At 48.3% G+C, this 10,777-nt stretch overlaps 1 long non-coding RNA gene across 2 annotated transcripts; it reads right to left on the minus strand.

Annotated features, from left to right (window-relative positions):
- Positions 1–1,277: 1,277 nt before the first annotated feature.
- On the minus strand, positions 1,278–10,734 carry LOC123580940. Of its 2 annotated transcripts, none has more exons than XR_006703538.1 (3): positions 10,621–10,734; positions 6,109–6,170; positions 1,278–1,472 (listed from the first exon to the last, which is right to left on the minus strand). It is a non-coding gene; the product is annotated as an uncharacterized LOC123580940 (long non-coding RNA). The 2 variants fall into 2 exon arrangements; XR_006703537.1 differs by lacking the exon at positions 10,621–10,734 and adding an exon at positions 10,482–10,585.
- Between the last annotated feature and the right edge of the window lie 43 nt (positions 10,735–10,777).

Raw genomic sequence — 10,777 nt, forward strand, 5'->3', positions numbered from 1 at the left:
AAGAAAAAACACCGCTAACTAGAACATTAAAATCGATCCTTGCTTGTATCCATCTGTCAGGGCCGTAAGCTTGATACGCTTATGCTCTCAACACCCCATTGCCAGGGATTTTCAGTGAACCGTTTTTAGAGTAGAAGCAGCTGCCCTAGCTTAATGCCACCACACCCCATTTCTGAGATATTAGGGTTTGGGTGAAGATAAAGTGGATTTTCCTCAGCCGTGTCTGGGATCCTCGGGTGGGTGCTGGGTTATCTGACTTTCTTCCCAGACAGCGGGGTTGTGCCTGGGCCTTGAGAAAGCTCAAGACCTGGTTTCCTATACAGAGGTGCTCTCCTTGCTCCCACTTTTCATTCTTCCAGATCCTAACTTATATCCTTTCACAGTTTTGCCAGGCCCCAAGCTTCCTTCCAGTTTGGGACTGTAATATCTGTCACTCTCCATGCCATCCTCCAATGCTGCCTCCTCCAGGGAGGCCCCTCTACTGGTGCTCTGGCCTGGTTTTGCAACCAACCTGTGGCCACACCCTTGCCTGATCTGCCCCATGTAGGGGACTGCAGAGCTCAGGGAGGATTGGGGCAGCACCATCCCTCCCCTGTCTTTCTTCCCCCAGTGCCCCAGCTGGGGATTTATGACTGCACAAACCCCATCTGGTCAACAACTCCAGTGACCTCCTTTGATATATTCCACCACCCAGAGAGAGGCAGTGTGCTAGAGAAGGTCCACAACAGGCTCTGGGCCTCCCAGGCCAGCCCTGACCCCTGCTCTGGGTCTGGAGAGCTGACAGCTACCTTGCCCCTCTCCTGAGGAGGAAAAGGCTGGGGCAGGCCAAGGTCTTACTGACCCAGAATCTGGGCTGCCCCAGGGAAGGAGGAGTGGAGGACAGCCAGCCCCTCCTCCTACCCTGCAAGGCAAGAGGATGATCCAAGGCTTCTGGTGGTTCCAGCCCAGAGAGAATCAAAGCCCAAGCCTGAGGCCTTAGGGTGAAGAGCAGAAAAGTCCAGCATTTAAAAGACAATGGATTATTAAAGAAAAAGAGAGAGAGAGAGAGAGAGAGAGAGAGAGAGAAATTGAACACGAATGGAAATTACACTTCTAGCTGGATTATCTTTAAAGTCTGCCCATGGGATTTCTGAGTTGGTACAGGCCCTCCAGGAGCATGAAGTGGGTGATCCTATAGATCTGTGTTCTTTTCCAGAGTTTTCCAGTCTGGAACTATGAGAAAATTTGTATGTGTTGGGTGAAAGCATTTGCAGCGGGGGTAAAGACAAGGCTCCTTCTGTGCAAATAACCTTGTTTATTGAGCCATTAAACAGGATGAAACAGGTTTCTCTCCCTTGGGGCTTTTCTGAGCCTTAATGTACTGCCAGGCAGAACTCTCCACGGTAAGGGTATGGCACGCGGACGGATGGTAGAGGACTGTGTTCCCAAGAATCACAGGAAGCCTTTGTTCTGGAATTACCAGTTAACATCTCCTGAGGAAACAGCATTTGGGAAACATTCCTGAATTGCTCTGTGGGTAATACTTCATTCTGTTATTTGCTGTCACATGTAAATCCTGCTCTCCTAAAGTACTGGAAGACAATTCTATAGAGCTGAAATCTGAACATTTCTCCTAAAAAATACTTGAGTCATATAATCTGTCATGGATCGTTGGGGCAGCCCCTTCAGACTTGCTCTAGGATGGCCCTCTCCAGAAAGGATTGTTTTTAAAGGGTGACCAACTCATCCCATTTTTACAACTGCAAGTCCCATATCCCAGGACCTCCCTCAGTCCTGCACAAACCAGACCACTGGTCTCATTACTTCTTTGCAGTATCTCAACATATTTCAATAGCAGGGGTCAGCTCCAAGGAGCTCAGGAGCTCTCTGAGCCCCGCATGGCACCCTGCAAGAGGACTGTTTCAACTGATTAGGCTACTGCTCAGCCTTCTTCTTCCTTCTGTTTAGTGTTCTGTCCCACAGGTCACACTGGCCAGGGAAGGAAAGTTACCCGCCCTCACAAGACACTCTGCATCCTGGCTCTGGAATCCTAAAGAATCCCACTCATCCTGGCCCCTGCCCTGCACAGACTCTCCTACTCACCCCTCTTACTTCATTCACAGTGCTCTTCCTGCCCCTTCTCTCTGCCTGTCCAGTCAGTTCCTACCAGTCTTTCAAAACCCAGGCAGCATCCCTCCTCCACAAAAGCCTTGCTGAGAGTTCTAGGCCACTCTAACCCCTTTCTTCTCTGACCTCCTGTTTAAACTGAGTCCACAGTCCTCATCAGTCTCATCTGCTGCCTCCCTGTGACTTCTGAGCTTCTGAGTGAACTTTCTAGGAGGTGACGCCTTGCCTGCCCAGCCAGTCTGTGAGACCCACGTCTGTCCACCTGCAGCCTGGTTCAAGCCCTGGCAGGCACGTGGAGGTGCTCAGAAGGGATGCACTGGTTGCCACTAGGAGCCCCTTTCCCTCACTTCTGCGTGTCAGATTTTCAGGGAGGGGTGCCCACCCTTGGGAGAGTCCTAAAGGGGCCGGGTTAGAAGGGAGCAGGCTCACCCTCACACAGAGATGCAACTCTGGCCGATAGAAAGGGTAAGTTGAGGAGGTTGCAAACCCTCAGGATTCTGGGAGGAGGGAGCTTGGGCTGGAAGGGAAGTCTTTTGGGCACCTGTAGGGAGTGGCAGAGCCAGTCAGGACGCCTGGCTGCCCTGGAGCAAATCTCCCAGCCTCTGCTTTCCTCACTTCTCTCCCTCTACCTGACTCAGGAGACCACCCCTTCTCTCATGGGCTCTCCCTGGAGGTCCTGAGCCAGTCCAAGGCTTGAGCTGCTTACTGTGTGTCCAAACACAGACACTTAGTGCCTGATAAGAGGATCCTAGCTAGGCTTAGCTCCGGGAGACAAAGCCCCAGAGGTCTGGGTCCTGAATTCCCATCTCTTTCCAGGAGCCCTGCTGGCAGAGGCCTGTCTGATCCTAGGACTGCCCTTGCACTTGTCCCATCCCCTGGCAGCAGCTGGTGCTGGTGGTGACTTGCTCTGAGAGGGGTCCCTGCCCAGCCTCTACTGGCTCTGGACAGCATCCTCTGTCCAACAGAAGTCAGAGCAGAAAGAGAGGCCCTTGTCTAGACAGGTGCTAGTCTGGCAGAGGCTTATTTACCTCTTCTCCCTTCTGAGGTCCCGACACCTGCAGGCTTGGGACACTGGGCTCTGCTCAGCCCCTTCCCAGAAAACAGTCCCACCCAGCCTGGGGACAAATACTCAGCCACTAGTGCTCAAGGGTGGGTGCCAAAACATGGAGTTCCTCCTTATTTTCCAGATTCTTCTGTGAGGCTCAAGGATTTGCAGATAAGGAGCCACAACTTTATAACCTTTATGTCCATTATATAGGATTTTGTATGTGGGAAATATTTCACTAGAAAGAGATGCATTCCATCCAAATGGTGGAATGTTACTCAGCAATGGGAAGGAGCTATTGAGACATACGACAACTTGAATGAGCCTCCAGGGAACTGTGCTTTGTGAAAAAAGCTTCCGTTTATATCACATTCTTGAAATTACAAGGTTATGGAAAATGAAGAACAAACTAGTGGTTGCCAGCATCAGGAAAGGGGATGGAGGAAGGGAGGGAGTGTGGATAAAAAAGGGGCACTTTGCAGGATCCTTGTGGAGACGGGACTGTGGCAGCTGACATATGGACCTACAATTGTGATGAAACCACACAGAACACACATACACACACATGTGCACACACGAAAGCAGGTACAGGGAAACTGGGAAAATCTGGGAGACTGATAGATCTGTGTCAATATCTGGGTGTGATATTGTGCTACAGGCCCTGGGATCTCTCTGTAGTATTGCTTATAATTGCTACAGTTGTCTCAATAAAAACTACAATTCTTTATTTTTGGAAAAAGAAGTAATTTTATTAAAGGGGGTGTCTGGTTTCCCTACATTTGCATATAGGCAAGGCAGGGGCCTGGAAGAGATGAGGCTTCCCCTCTACCCACCTCTCCCTTGCAATGGAGGGACCTCTTCCCTCCTGGGAGCATCTGACCTCAGGGCTAGCCTGCCTAACCCACCCACCCTCAGTGGTTTGCCCTTCCCTCCTGAGACACAGACTGTCGGCAGCTCAGAAAGTTCTGGGTCCAGGGCTCCAGCTAGGTGCCAAAGAACAAATCCTGAGAAAGGAACGGGACAGGCTGGGGAGTGGAAGTTGGTGAGACTCATCCCCCCCGCCCACCCCTTTACATGTCTCAGACTCCCTACAGGGTCAGCCTCCTGGCCCTTGCTCCGGGTACACTTATTTCTGGATTTCCTGCTGTACCACAGCGTCAGGGCAGGTAACAACAGTTGGTACAAAGTCAGATGACAGAATTTGGAATTCTATGATTTATTGAGCATCAGTGGCCTAAAGCATCCTGACCAAAAGTATGTACCAAGTGCCCCTAATCTGCTGAGAACTGGGGCCATCTGGTAGAGTGGAAAGGCTTTAGAGTCGGAAAGAACTGGGTCCAAACCCCAGCTTGGCCCTCTGTGAGGCCCTTGACCTATGGGCATTTTGGTCTCTATGAGATGGGCTTGCAGTTTATCTTATGGGTGTTGTGTAGTTAGGTGACGTGATGCTCCTCTTCCCCCCCCCCCCCCCCCCATTAATCCTGGAGGCGGCATCCTGGAGGGAGAGTCCAGGAGCCCAGGAGGAAGGAAACTAACCCCTCTGAACTTGATAAGAGGACAGGTTCCAAAAATGGCAGTCTAGACTGAACAACTAGAGGCTTCCTGGGGCCTGGAAAATCTCAGGAGAGGGAGACTGGTTAGAGGCCCTCACAGGAGAACTGGGCATCTTGGCAGCTGGTATGGCCGTGCCTCTTCACGCTGCTGCATGTTATTTAACCCTGGCCCTCAGATGCAAACCTGGGGAACTATTGGGGGAGGGGGGCGCAAGTGTTTGGTCTACACTGAAACCTGAAATGACTGAGTTCACCTGTACATGATTAGATTAATAGCGGAGGACTGAGACAGGAATTAATCTTAGTTGTAGGAAACGAGTTGCAGTTTAGCACCCCTGAGTTTGTGGTCTATCAAAAAGTGAACCCACTAAACAGGTACATACTTTCATACATGTACTTCTTTTTTTATCTATTTATTTTTGAGAGAGACAGAGCATGAGTGGGGGAGGGGCAGAGAGAGAGGGAGCCACCGAATCTGAAGCAGGGCCCAGGCTCTGAGCTGTCAGCGCAGGCCTTGACACAGGGCTCGAAACCACAAACTGTGAGATCATAACCTGAGGTGAAGTTGGATGCTTAATGGACTGAGCCACCCAGGTGCCCCATCATATATGTACTTTTATGTACATATATGAACTGATACACACAGAGCACAGATGTCTCATACACACATAAAACATATATACCCAGTGTGAGCTGGTAAGTGTTTAGCAGTCAGCTTTCTGGAAAACAACAACCTGATTTATAGCAGTTATTGATTTCTGTGTTGTAAATACTCCCACCATGGCAATTTCGAGCTATAATGTGATTATCACCTAATGCAAGTTAGAAAGATGTGCACAATTAGTTCTTTGTGAGCTAGTGTAAGACAGTTCCAGCATAGCACTGCAAAGTTACATTTATACATCTATGCGTCTGCTCAGAGGTGCCTACGTATCCAGGATTGCTTAGGTTCCTTTAAGAATTGAAATTCTAGGGGTGTCTAGGTGGCTCAGTCAGTTAAGTGGCTCAGGTCATGATCTCATGGTTAGTGAGTTCGAGCCCCACATCAGGCTCTGTGCTGACAGCTCCGAGCCTGGAGCCTGCTTCAGATTCTGTCTCCCTCTCTCTCTGCCCCTCCCCCACTCGCGCACACATACTCTCTCTCTCCCTCTCAAAAAATAAACATTAAAAAAAAGAATTGAAATTCTAATTGTAATTTGATATGTACACTAAGTACAGAAAAATGCATAAAGATATTGTCTCAAATACATGTGCTTGTAAACACAGAAGTCACTTAGAAGCCTACACAGGTCCAAATATATAAATATATATACACCTACATATAGGTAGGTACACGTAGGCCAAACATGCATATAAACTACACACACAGACACCCACACACTCAGGAAGAAGGAATAAACCAACCTGATTTTCTGGGATGGCTGCACTGGCCTAAGACCCCACATCTTCAGGTTGAGGGCAGGAGACTAGAAGATCAGATAGGTTATTTATAGTCAACCATCTACACCTGCTTCTGCACTCTGTTTCTCATACCACTCCTCACATCTTCTGACTTATTCTCGGCTGTCCTGCATGTCTGGAAGAGCCTGTCTCTTGCCTCACCAGCCCTGGAGTCCCACCTCCATCCTTAGTAAGGGAGCTCCTTACCTATCTTCTTTCACTGTGGGAAAGTGAACTCCAGCTTCTGTCTCTGCCCTCATCCCAGATCAACAGAGTGAGAGGTCAGCAGGACCTCTTGGATCCCTCCTCCTGACTTCTGCTCTACCTTATCCCTTATCAATTCCTTGTTCATCTCATTCTTGCCTGGGCCATTGCCCCAGCTTTCTAAATGTCTCCCTGCTCCAGGTTCTTCCCTTCCATTTGTCCTGGTATAAGGAACCTGCCAGATTAATAATCCTAAACAGTGCTGAGGTCACACTTGTGCTGGCAGCTTCCCAATTCAGGACAAATTAGGGCTGGATCCCTTTGAAGCCCCTTGACCACTTCTCCAACTCTTGCTCCCCCAAGCCAGTTTCCCTTCTGTTTTCTCCAAACATCTTTCTCTCCTCAATCAGTTCTGCAAATTGTCTGTGCTATAGAAACAGCTTGAGGGCACCTAGGTGGCTCAGTTGGTTAGGTGTCTGACTTCAGCTCAGGTCATGATCTCAAGGTTTATGGGTTTGAGCCCCACACCAGGCTTTTTGCTGACAGTGCGGAGCCTGCTTTGGATTCTCTGTCTTCCTTTCTCTCTCTCAAAAACATTAAAAACAAAACAAAACAAAATTGTTCGTTTCCTTCTTTCGTTCACAGTGGGGCATTTACTACCTCTCATGACTGCAGTACAGTGCTTTATAGTTTATAAGCACGCTCATAACTACCCTGCCCTGTTCTGAGGTTAGCCCTGTACTCCTCTCACCTGCCCTGTACTGAGGTTAGCCCTGGAAATACAGTGGTTAGTGATGTGGAAATGTGGGGGGTTAGGAGCCGATGGCCAAGAAAGAATTCTTGACACATCTTTAGTGCAAAAAGGTGGTTTTATTAAAGCACGGGGACAAGACCCGTGGACACAAAGAGCTGCCCTGGGATTATGAGGAGTGACTGATTATATATGATTTTCTACCCTATGGAGGGGAGGGTGACGACAGGGTCCCAGGACTTTGAATCTATAGGTTTCTGGAAGTTTGGCTATTGATAAGATCGCTTTTTTTTTCTTGTAAATCATTAAGACAGTTGCACACTGATACAGACTCAAGTCCTGCCTGACTGTGATCTCTGTCAGTTAACCACTAGTTTACTGTGATCTTTATCAGTTAACCACTTGTTTCTCCCTCCAGCAAAGCATTAAGACAACTGGGTGTTCCTGGAGGAATGTTATACTCTGCCTGTCTCAAGTATTTGTCAAGTATTTGCTGCAGGTTATAAGGAAATTTATCTACATTTCTTTTACCTTTGTTCTCCACATCAGTGACTAAAAATAGCTGTTGTGCCTTGAAGTCAACATAACCTGTTGAGGACCTTGGGCCCCAAAGTCCTCTACCCAAGATCATAAGTGGATTTGGGAGAGAAGATATTTTCCTACTGTCCCCTTTGCCTGCCCCAACCCCCACTTCCAATGGAAATATGGCCTCCCTGGACTCACAGGGACAAAAAAGGGAAGACAGAGAACAAGACTGTGGCTTGCAGAAGAGGACTTTACCAACCACATGAGCATCACAGGAGGGGCTGTTGGGATGTTGCAAGCCCAGTATAATGGGCCATTAAACTTTTACAAAGCTAAATAGAGGTTAACACTTGTCTCTATTGCAACATCTTTATTTCCTTCCCATAACTACCACACCCATAGTAAGGAACATTTATTTGTGTAAGCCTAAACTAATACTTTGGTTTCAGAGCCTCAGTTTCCTCATTTGTAATATGTGGTTAGAAGTCTCTGGTATTTTCATGGGGTTGGTAAAAAGATCAAACGAGATAAAGGTACATGTAAGAGTTTTATGGAACTATAACGTACAATGCTGTCAAAAGTTCAGAAATAACAGAAGTAAAACCAATGAGTCATTGAAGTAGTAAAAGTTTACTGTGCACACTCCAAAATAAAGTTTGCAAACTAGGAGCACTCAAACCAAAACATGGAATGAGGTTCACTGTTGTCACATATTGTTATAAAACAGCTTATTTAGTGACAAAACAGTGACTGTTTATTCTTTACTGTGATTGGTTATTTATGGTGCCTAAATGGGGTATCTGTCTTGATAGATGGGGCCTCCAAAATGTGGGGCAAAGATCAGGTGGAAGCTGCTGGCTCGGGAGGTGAAAGAATTCACCTTCAGCAAACAAAGGAAACAGGTTATTGAATACACCACAAGGGAGAAGCAGGCAAAACAGCAAAGGAGAAGCTGTGGACAACAAGGCAGTGGGTGGGGGCTGTTTTTAAAGGGGGAAGATGAGGTATGGCCACGTATGGAATTCTCCCTTTTTTGGTAACTATGCCTGGTTGTAAGTAGCCCATTGGTCAGTTAGGGCCTATGGATATTTTGAGGTGGGTGGCCCGATGCGCCTGTCTGCACTCAGCCAGGGAGCCCTTGTGGGCCTTTTCTACATTCCATTGCTCAAGCCTGTTTGCCTACAAGTGGCCTCTGCTGTTGTAACATTAAAATTTTCTTAAATGATAGGGAATTGGTCAGTGGTTACTTCTTATGAACCTTGGGAAACAGTTTAAGTTTTGCTTATGATTTCTAGAGGAAAAAGCAAGAAATGACCCAGGTCAAAACAGTCTTACAAAATAAGCTAAATTAAGCCTTGTTTGTTTGACCAGACTGGTTTTGTCCTCTCAGGGAGTTTTCAAAGCTGGTATCTGTTTGTTAGCTTATTTTGCAATCCTGTATTTTACAATTACAGCACATCTCATTTTGGACTAGCCACATTTCAAGTGTTCAGAAGTCCCATATGGCTAGCATGCTGGACAGCACATGGTAATTAACTATGTAAATAAAAATTAGTTAAAATCTGTGTAGTACTTTAAGGTTTCCAAAATTCTTCTGATATTCATTTAAATTCTGTGTTATTCTGGGGAGGTGGATGTTTAGCATTTCCATTTTGTAGATGAGAAGCGGCAGCAATTGTGTGTAATTCACCCAAGGTCATCAGCTAACTTGTGGTGAACTTAATCCTTGCATTGGAATCTTGGAATCTGGGCACTTTCTCTTCTGCTTCCTTTTCTAAACAAGCAGTACAAAGGGAAACTTTGTCACACATACAGGTCCCAAAGCTGACTGCACTAGTGTGCAAAAAGGCACAGTCCTTTCAAATCCACCTGTAATCTCCTCTCCTCTAAAAATCCTGCCCAGTTTAATCCCACCAGAATCTATGAGTTCCATCATTCTAAAAACGTGTGTTAGATTAAGTATCTTCCAGCTCAGATGTTCTAGGAACGTAAATGATACAAATGGGCATACAAAAATCCTCTCTCTGATATTCTCTATGACGCAGTGATTTACAGTTTAACTACTGTTGAAGGGTCCAATGTGGTGTTTCAGCGTCCCAAATAGGTAAGACATGAGATAAAGACTCCTCTCTTCCAGTCTAAAAAAGCACATATATGCCAAAGGTTCACACCAAAACATAACCAGACCCAACTGGCTATCAGGGAAAGAAGCTACTAATGCAGGGTTTCTCTAGAAGGAGATGCAAGTTACGTCGCGGGGGGGGGGGGGGGGGGGGGGGGGCGGCAGAGCAGGGACCAGGCCAGGACTCCTCCCTAAGGCTGAAGAGATGCCAAAGGCAGCTGACTTCCCTCCTGACCTGACAAGCTGTCCCATCGTGGGCCCCGAGCAGCCTGGAGGAGTCGGCTGAGTGCTGCAGGAGCCCCAGCCCGGCTCCTAACCATGGCTAGTATTCCCCGCCCCCCTCCCCTTCTCGCTCTTTCCCTTTTCCAATTCCGTGTAAAGGAGAGTGGGGTGGTAGTTGGAGGGCAACAAAAGTTTTGTAGTCTATGTCCCCGCAAATACCCTCCCTGCACAAAGACTTGAACTGAGCGGGTACTAAGAGCTGACCGCCCCCTTGTCCGGGTTGCAAGGACGGCCTCGAGAGCTCTTCTTTCCCAGCCCAATTCTAGTTACTTTCGGTTACGCACATTCGGCACGAGCGCAGCAAAAAGTCTGCGTGGTGCTTGTACGCGCAAGCGTGACTTTTGCCATCTCCAGGCAGGTGCCGGGTTGGCCATCCTAATCTTTAACGCAGTGCCCCTAACTTGTGCGCTCAGCGCCCCGGGGGCCCACATCCACGCAGGGAACTGGTCGCACCTCAGTCTCAGAGTCCGTCACCTACAGCCAACGTGGCTCACAGGCTGTGCGCACGCGCGAGGCGGGGCTGCCAGCAACTTCCGGGCGCTGGGGGGTGGGCAGGGTACTGACGTATCCAGCAGGTGGGAACCGGACACACCTTTCTGGCTCCTTCATTTGGGATCTGGTATCCATCTCCGGAGGCGGGGTCCAGGAGGTGGGGAGGGATCCGGCCGGGGTCCGGAGTTGCCGCAGAGGCCCTCACTGGTTCCGCCCCAGGCTAGCGGCGGCTCGCTGCGCCATGCCCCGCGCAGTCA

This window comes from Leopardus geoffroyi, chromosome A3, assembly GCF_018350155.1.
Source record: "Leopardus geoffroyi isolate Oge1 chromosome A3, O.geoffroyi_Oge1_pat1.0, whole genome shotgun sequence".
Classification (NCBI taxonomy): domain Eukaryota; kingdom Metazoa; phylum Chordata; class Mammalia; order Carnivora; family Felidae; genus Leopardus; species Leopardus geoffroyi.